Here is an 11,983-nt window from a genome sequence, read left to right as displayed (position 1 = left end):
TTTGTAATTTGAAATCACAAGAAATTCACAAAACTAATTCTAAATGTCGCGGGACTAAGCGTTCGAAATTTAAAACGTTTATTTTTTTATATATATAAACGCGTTCGCGTCGCTCTGTGCCTCGGCAGCTTGTGATTCGGCCAGGAACGGAGGCGTAATGTGGTAATTTTCGGCCTGTACGGTATTTAGTACTAGTGGTGTATATCGCGTGAGGGGTTGAAATCACGCACCTATACAACCTAATAAAATTACTTTGACCTCTAATTGTTCTGTCGTAAAGCGTGATAGGGATCTAATGAATTATTGGTCTCGGAACAAGCTATAGGTTATTGATCTTTTATTTACAGTGAGATTTTTTAGTTACATTGACGTTTTTATTAAAAAAAAAGGTGTGTTCGAATATGGAACATTATTTATATCCTGTGACCTTGGCAGCAACTAAGGAAGATAACATATGTAACAGTAGAGTAGTATCTAAACGAAGTTTTGGTATTGCGATTGATTTCGATTTTGTTTTCGAATTTTAATTTCAATTTCGGTTTCAGTTGTAATTTCAATGTCGATTTTGATTTATTTTAAGGCGTAATTAATTTTAAATTAGTCTAAGAATAACGATTAAAATAATAGATATTTATAATTTCAGAAGCAGTCTAGAAATAAAGATTTATGCAAAAACAAGACTCATTTTCATACAAAATGCCAATGATTTTGATATTAATGATTTTCCAAAAAATTCAAAAAGCTGAAATAAATTTTTAAAACAAGCTTTTAAATCCAGAAATGACGGACTTTAATCATACAAATTTCATTCCCTATTTTACCCATTTAAGGTTAGAATTTCCACAAAAGCAAGAATTCCACAAAATATTCAGTCGACCAGAATCAAAGTTGTTCAGTACGTTCCTTATAGAGCGTAGACATCCGCTAAGAACGGATTTTACGAAACTTGAACCTTAAGGGGGTAAAACGGGGGTTGGAAGTTTGTATGAAAGTCCTATGTTTTTGAAGTAAGAGACTAAAAATTTAAAATGTATGCTCTATAGATGGTGAGGAAGTGTCCAAATAATACATTGTAATCTATATATATAAAAGAGAAAGATTACTGACTCACTCATCACGAGAACTCAAAAACCGCTGGATGTTCTATCCACCCAAGATGGACAAAGGCGAAATTGATAGATTATAGTTATTAGACGTCCGCTAAGAACTGATTTTGCGATATTCTATCGCTAAGGGGGTTTAATTGGGGTTGATAGTTTGTATGAAACATATACAGCAGCTATAAGTTCGCCTGATAGGTTATTTATATTGCAGCCTGAAAATAAAACTAAAAATGTGGTGTATAGAGAGGTTTTATAAAAATAACTATTAAATTATACTAAACTGTGCCTTTGAAAAAGTTACTCAGAGTGATAAACATTTCAAGTGACTGAAATAAAAAAATTATTTGCGTTAAACATCTTAATAGTAATGCATATCTTCATAACCACGCGGACGTAGTCGCGGGCAACAGTGTATTATAAAACAAAGTTCCCAAAAGCGGGTGTGATCGATTCCCTCAAAATCTACTGAACGAATTTTCATGCGCTTTTACCAATGGAGAGAGGGCTTCAAGATGAAGGTTTACGGAACGGCTAAGCCGATTTTGATGAGAGTTCACTGGAAGTTTGTCGGGAAAACTTTGTGTCAAACTGATTTCAACGCGGGCGAAGCCGCGGGCACAGCTAGTATACATATAAATATCTATTGATTTTAATCAGTAGTCTAAAGATTAAATTTCATGCTTGTTATTTAATAAACCCCCATTTCAACCTCTCTCAACCAACATTAGAAGTAAAATCTTTCAAAATTTGTTCTTAGTGGACATCTATTTATTATAAATTTTAAATGTATCATCTATGAACTAATTCTGAGTCAAATTTCAAGTTTGTAGAATTCTTTTCAGACTTTCATACAATATGGTGATGATATTTATCACATTAAGTTAAACCCCCTTTAATCCAAACCTATAAAAAATCCGTTCTATGCGGACGTCTACTAACTATAAACTACCTTCTTACCAACTTATAACGTTTATGCTTCCAGCAGTTTTTGAGATATCGTGATGAGCGAATGACTCCACGATTTTGAATGAAACCGCTGAACCGATTTTGACGGGACTTTCACTGGCAGATAGCTGATATAGTAAGGATTTACTGAGGCTACTTTTATTTTAAAAATGTATTTATTTTATAATTCTGCGAACTGAAGATTAACTTCTTTGTTAAATTCCACGCGGTCGAAGTCAAGGGCACAGCTAGTAATACATATAAGGTAAATGTACCTAATACACATTTTGGTCTCAAATGTCCAAGTTATGATTAGAATGCAGAGGACAGTAGTATAGTGATAGAATTTTTTCCACTTCAATGCCAGTGATTCTATTCATCACTTAACTGTTTATTTTGTTATATTAGTTCTACTTGTCTTATTATTTCTATTTATATTAAATAATTGTTCTCGTTCTCGTAACAAAAAGGTTTTGTTTCACGTTTGAACGCGTTATCTATTTATGATACATTTCGAATTAATTAATTATATATTATTATAATGTAATTATTATAATAATATAAATAATAAGATTTTAACTCAAATAATTTAAAACATTTTCTTAAAAATAATTTTTACATAGTTAATTATATTTGTCACAATATTAAGTTTATAATTGAGCAGGTCATGTGGCAAGTTGGAAGTGGCATGTGGCATGGTGTTGAATTGTACACAGATCCAATTGAAGAAAAAAAAATTTGCAAGTAAATGCCTGTGTCTGAAGGATTTGTACGGTGAGACTGAGGCTTAAGTGTCATATTATCTTGCAGTTGCAGTAGTTATTGAGATCGTTTCTCGATCATGAAAGATGTGTGTAGGCTATATTTATTTTATTTAGTTGTAGTCTGCGCGACTGATGTAGGTTTCTGGGCTCTTGGTACATCAAGTTTTATCTAACTAAGGACGTTGAGCGTGGCGTAAGCGTGAAAATGCATTGTGCTGTATCATATGGAACATAAATTCGCTTCAGCCTGTAATACCCCACTGCCGGGCATAGGCCTCTTTCTCCATTTAGGAGAAGGATCATAGCCTAATCAACCATGTTGCTCCAAAGCGGGATGGCGGATATACTCCCTGTAACGACCGCTATCAGATGTACATTACAACAACCGAGACCGACGGCTTAAAGTCCTATCCGAGGCACGAAGTCTGGGAAGACTCACAAGAATTGCACAAACAACCAGACCACGGCAAACATCTGCGTGGCCAATACAAATGTTTGCCATATGCTGGGATCGAACCCGCAACCGTCAGCGCAACAGCCACAACCCAGTGCTGTGACCGTTGCGCCAATAATACTTATCTTCTTCTTCTTAAAGTACCATCTTCTCACGAAGTTCGGCGATCATTTTGGCAACTTGTATCCTTGATACCGCAGCCTTGAATAACGAACGGGTGCTTTTCCCAAGACATTGGCGTAGATTTTTTAGCCAAGATGTTCTTCTACGACCCACCCTGTGCTTGCCTTGGATCTTGCCCTGGGTAATAAGTCGAAGCAGCTGGTATTTAGAGCTTCTAAGAAGCTCTAAAGCTCTAAATATTACTTATAACCGCTTGAAAATCAGGCATGTCATCCTGTGTAATAAAAAAGGAAATAAATTTTTCTTATCAACTCGATATGCTGCTAAAAAACATGAATTTATCTGATTTTCGATTAAATTTACGTTTCCTATGAGTTTTATAATAGTTTTATTTCTTGGTCGGTCGTAATACGACAAATCACCATGGCGACTAAATCCGACCACTCAAAAGTACCCTAACCCCGAGGTCAACAGACAGAACACCATGCTTAGAGCCACAAGACCAATAGCTTCAGCGTGCAATGACTTAGTAACGATGTGGGAGTTTTTCGAAAATGTTAGGCTTAGGACGTCACTGTACTCTTTATTTATGACATAGTTTCTTTATGAGAAGAATTTATAAGTTTTTCAACTTTTTTTGACCCAATTTTTCGACTCTGACGTCGCGCGTGACAAATGACAATCGCGGTAAGACGGTTATAAGTAAATGTGTTCAGAAGAATTTAGTAACATGAGCCTATAATAACTTATTGTTTGTTTGTCAACGACTGGGCGCTTTTGATTGCGTTTCTGGACTAGTTGAGACTACAGACCAATATTCACAACATCATAAAAAGCTAGGCATATCATCAGGGTTAAAATATTCAGATCCTTCTGAGTGTCGGTAAACGGGAGACTATTCTTTGACAAGTATTGCATAAATTAAAAAAAATAACAATAAAAAACTCAACTGCGTAAAAAAACTTTAAATTTAAACTGAAAAAACTCACAGTATTTTTTTAGTGTATACGATCATTTTAAAATTCTCATGATGAACCTTTTAATGTAAAAAGCTCATATTGCAGTATCCAATTTTTTTTTAACCACATCATATCACAGTGTAGCTACGGCATTAAAGAATAAAGCCATCCCATCTCTTCCCGTGGGTGTCGTAAGAGGCGACTAAGGGATAACACAGTTTCACTACCATCTTGGAACTTATAAAGCCGACCGGTGGCGGGTTAACTATCCAACTGCTGGCTTTGAAATACACAGGCCGAAGACGGCCAGCAGCGTCTTCGGTGCGACAAAGCCAGCCCTGCGGTCACCAATCCGCCTGCCCAGCGTGGTGACTATGGGCAACACACATCGGTTCACGTCATTTTTGACGCTAACTTGTGGAGGCCTATGTCCAGCAGTGGACTGCAATAGGCTGTAGTGATGATGATGATGATGATGTGATAATCACAGTCATATTACTTTTGTAACCTCTATCTAAGAACACTTGGTCAATCAAAACGAATGTAAAACATCATCCATTCAGCGGTTTGGAAGGTATCACTACATAGTATAAAACAAAGTAGTATTCTCGAGATGTCAAAATAAAATTCGAATAGGTTGCTTTGCTTGGGAGGAGTAAGTTGGTAGTAATATAGACAATATTAAAAAATATATTTCTAAGAAAACGATTATTACGCATGTAAATAATGTAAGATTTAGCTAGATATAAGTATAGTATTATAAGGAAATAATAATAATACAAAAAAAAAATGTTGTACCATAAATTAGATTAAGAACCGGTCGGTGGACTCACGTCCCTTTTGGAGACATTAAAAACAAACATAGTCTGACTTGAACAGCGATGTTGCTGAGTAACGCCTACCTTGAAATAGAAAAAAAATAAAAATAAAAATTTGCATGTATGCTTAGATCTTTAAAACTACGCAACGGATTTTGATGAGGTTTTCTTTAGTAAATTGAGCGATTCCAGAGGAATGTTTCTGTGTATAATAAATGTATAATATAGTAGAAGAACGTGTGATATCATAAATAAACACATTTTTTTTGCGCATAAAATATATAATTTTATTTATTATATTTTATGTTTTATATATAGTATCACCATTGCACCCATGCGAAACCGGGGCGGGTCTCTAGTAATATAATAAAGAATACTACCGCATACATACAAGGTACGCGGGAAAAACAATACATCTTGGTAGTAGGGTAAAAATATGTATATCTTAAGATACAAAAAATATTTTATCGTCATGTGTACCATGTTTATTAAATAATTTATCTCCATAATAAATTTTATTAAGGTCTTCACTTGCTTAACCTTTGTGTGCGCAGTGAACAACGAATATTTAAGTTTGTCTAACATTAATGACAATTTGTCAGTGTTCGAAGTGAACGTTTGTATGATTTGTCTTATAATTATTTATTTATTTGTTGTGGTTACAAACACTTCCCTCTATTGGCTACATTCTGTATTCATGCTTTAATTCACAGATTTCGAGTTAAAAGTTCCTTGTAATCTTTATAAAAAAGTCATATTTTAAAAATGTGATCTGGAGATATTAATTTGAATTTGAATTAATGATTTATTACTATGCTTCCTCAGAAAGCCTGGAGTATACATTATTACCTGATCCGTCTGATTGCTGCTGCCTTCTTTTTTTCGTAAATGTATTATTTATTTTTTATTTTTAGTATAATTTTCTTTTGGTGCTATCGCTCGAAGCTATGCGATGCGGTACATACATTTTGGCGAATCATTTTCATTTATATAAATGTAATTCCTTAATAAAGCTAAGGTGCTTTCCTTATATAACTTATTCATTTTATTTTTAACATCGCTTTAATTATTTTTTTAAGACAATGAAATTTCTATTACAATATACTACTAAACAAATATTCAAATTAATTTCTACCGAGGTATTTCTAGAGGTCAAAGTACGGTAAATTGAAAATTAATCATAGGTTGATTTTGATTGATATTTCTTATCGAATTAATATTAAGAATAATATAATTATAAAAATTGGGAAAGTCAATGACCCAACCAAGGCCGTTTCATTACCATATTTCATTCCAAAGTACTTCATAAATAAGTTTAGTGAAAGACGATCATATAAAACCTTTTCCTTAAAATAATTTCGAAGAAAAAAATTAAGCTGTTTTAATTAGCATATATATATATATATATATATATATATATATATATATATATATATTATGTTTTAGGTTTAATAATAATTGTGTTTGCTGGCAAACGAAAAAAAACCGACTTCAATTACATCGACAAGTAATACAACGTAGGTATAGACGAAAGGTCAAGTAAATACGCATTACTCCAAAAGTTGTAATCAGATCTCGATGAAATTTAAATGTGACCATATGATAAACATCGGCTTTCGATGAAATTAAAAATCAAAAAAATCGGTACTCCCAGTAAAAAGTTATGCAGATTTTCGAGGGTTTCCCTCGATTTCTCTGGGATCACATAATCAGATCCTGGTTTCCTTATCATGGTACCACACTTAGGATACCTACTTTCCAACAAAAAAAGAATTATCAAAATCGGTTCAAAAATGACGAAGTTATATATATAAGATAGAAGTAGTAAAATTGTTGTGATACCTACAGCTCAACAAATATAAGGGTATTTGATCAAATGATATATTATTAATACGTTTATTAATAATTGTAGTGATGAAATGAACAGCCCCTAAAATTGATGAAATTCCAGCTAAGTGAAAAGATTGCTAAATCGACAGAGGATCTTCTATGAGCGATATTAGATCAAAGTGGGGGGTAAACTGTTTATCCTGTACCTGCTCCATTTTCTACAATTCATCTAGAAAGAATGCTATATCAGGAGCTCCTAATATTAAGGGAATTTATCAATTTCCAAATCCCCCAATTATAATAGGTATAACTATAAAAAAATTTATAATAAAAGCAATAATATATATATACGGTCGAGTTGAATAACCTCCTCCTTTTTTGAAGTCGGTAAAAAAAGAGTGAGAGACGTTTCAACTTTAGGAGTAAATATGTCATGTGATTGTCCTAGATAGTTTGTTAGTTCACATAACATATAGTCTGTGATTAATGTCTTTATTATAAATCTTAGTGTAGAACTTAATTTGCAGATTTTATCATTTTTTTCTTTATATATACAAAACAACCTTATCTTCTCAGTGTACCGTGTCGTAGGCAAAATCGACTGTGCTCTAATAGCACTGTTGAGAAGAACCAAACCTAGTACTGAAAACGGTTCTACAATACATCTTTTACAGAGACCTACAAAAGAACGAGCAAAAAAAAAACACAGAGGGCGCAGTAACAGACGCTTATAAATATATCCAAAAAATAGCGTTCGAGACATTATATTTATGAATCTAAATATGGACGATCATTGGACAGCAATTCTTATTTTGAATTTTTTAATATTTGGATAATAGTGACCAAAGACTAAGGGTCTATTTCACAGGATATTGACAAAATTATCACGAGATAATTTTGTCAATATCCAATAATTTATACGTACGAACGTAAATTACTGTTAGGCTTTCAGAGACTTTATCAGAAGGTCTTAGTTTCTGTTTCTTTCGTTTTATCTTACAAGTTGCGATTAGAAGTAACTGACAGATAAAGGCGAGTTTGATGGTAAAACGGCAAATAGGTACATTTAAGTAACTGTGCTATGTTTTAAGGGGGAATCGGCCCTAAACATGATAGGAAAAGGCGCTTAATTTCTCATTACTCTCGGTGATTGAAGCCAACAGGCGACAAAATAAAACTAATGGTGTACTCGTCTTTTTTTATACTTGCACAATTGATCGTTTTCCAATCGAACACGACTGTATATGTGTTTTGATTGATAGAAGTCATTGACCTCAACACTATCATTAGCCTATTGTCATCCACTGTTCAACATAGGTTTCATATATGAACCAAACTTTCGGTATATAGTGATTGTTTGCGACCATTTCATTATCGTTTGATCTTGTCATTTTTATTCACTATCTTGTTGTTTCCTTCCATATAGAATAAATTGTTTTTAAATTATACTTCCCAGGGGTACTTTCATAGGTATAATATGAAAATAAGTTTTTTTGTTTTTTCTATTTTTTTTTCACGTTTGTACATTTAAATTTTAAACAGATGGATGGTCGTAATTGGCCTTTTTGATTATATTTCATTCTTGTTTGTTTTATTTTTTTTTTCTATGCTGTGTACCATCCTTTATAAGTAAATAAGTAAATAAATTTTTACTAACATGTCTTGAAGAATATCCCTTATAGTATAATACACATTATAGTACAGTAGTAGTACTAGTAATGTAATACACCTTATAGTACAATAGTATAATTGTAGAATAATAGATAAGTAGAATATAATAGGTTGCCCCTCTTATTTGGTGTATTATCTGCAAAGTTTAGGATAAGAAGAAATGGTAGTTCCCCAGCAGAAAAGGCAGTTCTTATTTGTATAGTATATTACTATATGTACAGGGCGAGGTGTGATATATGTATTTATTTATATAAGTATTACTTCAGTAATTATAAAATTAGCTATGTCAGCCGGCTATATAGTAGAGTAGAGTATAACACAAGCATTAAGTTATTACTTTAGGTACAGACGACCGTGTGTATTAATTATTTATTTATTACTAATAGTTATTTATTTTATCTGTGAGAAAAATATAAAATTATTTTTGCAATGTCAAATGTCCGTATCTACCCATTTACCATTTTTCCCACTTTATATTATTGTGCGTTTTATTATATTCCTTGACATTTTTTTTCTTTTTAATTTCGATTATTATAATGTATGATTAAACTTTTTTCATTAAATTTCTTTTTAAATATGGAAATCGTGTAGACTTTAACTGATACGGGTATTATTGTGAATGATAATAGAATTTTGGGTATCTATCAGTTTTTCAACTGTATTGTATATTCTATTTTATGCCTGAACAATAACTTAAAGAAATAATTATTTCTAAGCAATTGCCAATTTTCCGGCCTTGGTTCAAGGGTGTGTTCCATTGTGCGTGGTGTTTGCGGTATGGTTACCATGGTAACGAAGTATATAGCTTTAGTTTGGTTACCGATCGGTACAGATAACAAAATAAAAACAGTTGATAAACTAAGCAAAAAAGCCAAGTCAACAGTTGTATAACTTTTTTGTCTATAAAGAACTACCTACGTGATATTTTGCCTATAAATCTTAAAAATAGGCTGTCTAAGGCTCTCATTACACTTTATGTTCATCTCTTTATCGTGATTTTTTAATAGAAATTATTAATGTTTAACTACCGGATAAATGTAAGTTTGTTATGTTGTTTTGTATTTTTTGAAGAGTAACGGGTTTTAAAAGAAAGAAACTTATATCGTAAGAAAAATGGAAATAATGACACAGATAAAAGTTTTTGCTGTCTATACTAATAAAGTAAGAGTTAAGCAACAAAAAAAAATTGCAATATATATTATTAATGTCACACTTGTAGATGGAATAGATATTTTGTTAAATGTAACTAGAATTAAAAAAATTGTTATTTTTTATTAATATCCTTTCTGATGAGTAGTGTACCCTAGACAGAATATTTATAGATATGGTTTTTACAACAAGATTTTAATGTACGATTTTCGTTTTTACTTGCACACATAGTTAAGTTTTTCATTTATATTTGAGAGTTTAAGAGAATGAAAACATACGATTTCAGAAAACTCTACATAGTATAAAGAAATAGATTTTTATTTTGATGTATACAACAACAACCAAAAAACAGAACAATAGAACCTTTTGAGGCTTGCAAAGAAAATAAATTAAAAATAATTCAAACGCTTAAGAAGATAAAGACTTTCTGGAGTCTAGAATCTAGACCATTTATTTACATCCAAAAAAAAAACAGCAAAATAAAAGGAATTCCATTCAAATATACAACGAATCCTACTTATTATTGGTCTAAGCGTGTATCGCATAAATATGAATATAATAATTATGGTGTACAAAATCAAGCCGAGGTTTTGTGCTTAACTCTTCGCGTACACGAAGAAGTTTTACAGAAAAGTGATGAGCTGTAATTAAGTTCGTTCAAAGCTTCTAAATAAGCTACTTCCTTTAATACTGAATAAGAGCTGCGTGTATGAAAATAAGCACATTAGCCCTACTATTAGTAGTCTCCAGTCTAACTGAACGTGTGTAATTAATGCTTAGACTACAAAAGTATTATTTTATGAACATACAATTTGAAAAATGTATATACAACGTTTTTAGTAATTGTGTTAACATTGAAGGCAAAATCAAAATCAAAAATAGTTTATTTTCAAATAGGCGACAAAAGCACCTTCGAATCGTCATTTTAAAATTAAAATTTCAAAATTGATTATTATTTTTCCAAGTGAAGCTAACATCGGTTCGGAATGCAGATTCTGCTGATAAGAAACGGCAAGAAACTCTGCAGTTACTTTTAAATATATATATAAACTGAGTTTTAAGCATTTTATTGGATATTTCACTAACTATTACACCTCGTTATCAATTATGCAATCCTACACCAATTAAGCTTTAGCTATTTATTTGTTTTTAATACAAACATTAAATTTATTCTCAGATAATTTCAAAATCGCCTGTTTCAAAAAGGAGACCTTTACATTACTTACGACACACCGTTAAAACAAAAACCAATTATAAATTGATATGGGTTTATTTAAATTATTATCGTTATTCTGCCTTTTATATTGAACGACCCAAAACGTCACTAGCACTTAAAATATTTTTAAACTATTATATTCAAAAATGTTTTTTTTTAAAGTGCATTTCTAAGATTTTTAAAACAGTGCGTTTCCACAAAAATGTCGATAACTTCTATGAAAGACAAAAGTCACAGACACTAGATTATATTGCTACAAAACATTAAACAATTCTATAAAAAATATAAATTAATGTAACTTAATAACCTGCAAATCCTCCTCATTGTTTTCACGAGTTATCTTATTATTTAGCATCGTTGACGTCCAACGTTTGTTTATGTGCTAATAAATATATTTCTCGAGGATAGTCGCATCGATAAAGAAACTAGTAACGTATCAGATATTGAACGTTAAACATCATGGCATTAAAAATAACATTTTAAAATTAGAAAAAAAAATGAAGTGAAGTACGTCGAGTTGAGGTGACTATCGATACAATAAAAATGGTGATGTGCAATTTGCAGACTAAAGATCGACGCCATAGGCCGATATTAATTTCCTCTGTAAACGGTAAGATTAAAAATAATTTGTATAAAACGGCAGTCTTTATAAAGTAATGTATGTGAGGTAACTAAATTACATATATTCGTTTAAATAACAAAAAAAAAATTATAATTATTATTAAAATTTATAGTTTCATACAAATTTAAATATTAACACATTCTAAAATAATTATTTAATGCAAAATATTACGTGCCATGCAGTTTCAATGTAAAGAAGATAGTCATTTTATTTTTAACTTCGTTTAAATAAATATTTATTTACATGAGCCATTGAAAAGTTAATTACTTAGCACTTCTGCAACAGATTACAAAATTCAGACGAACGTAAGTAGCATAAGATGACAAGAC

Source organism: Melitaea cinxia, chromosome 5, assembly GCF_905220565.1.
Source record: "Melitaea cinxia chromosome 5, ilMelCinx1.1, whole genome shotgun sequence".
NCBI lineage: Eukaryota > Metazoa > Arthropoda > Insecta > Lepidoptera > Nymphalidae > Melitaea > Melitaea cinxia.
Note: the sequence above shows the minus strand (reverse complement) of the source record.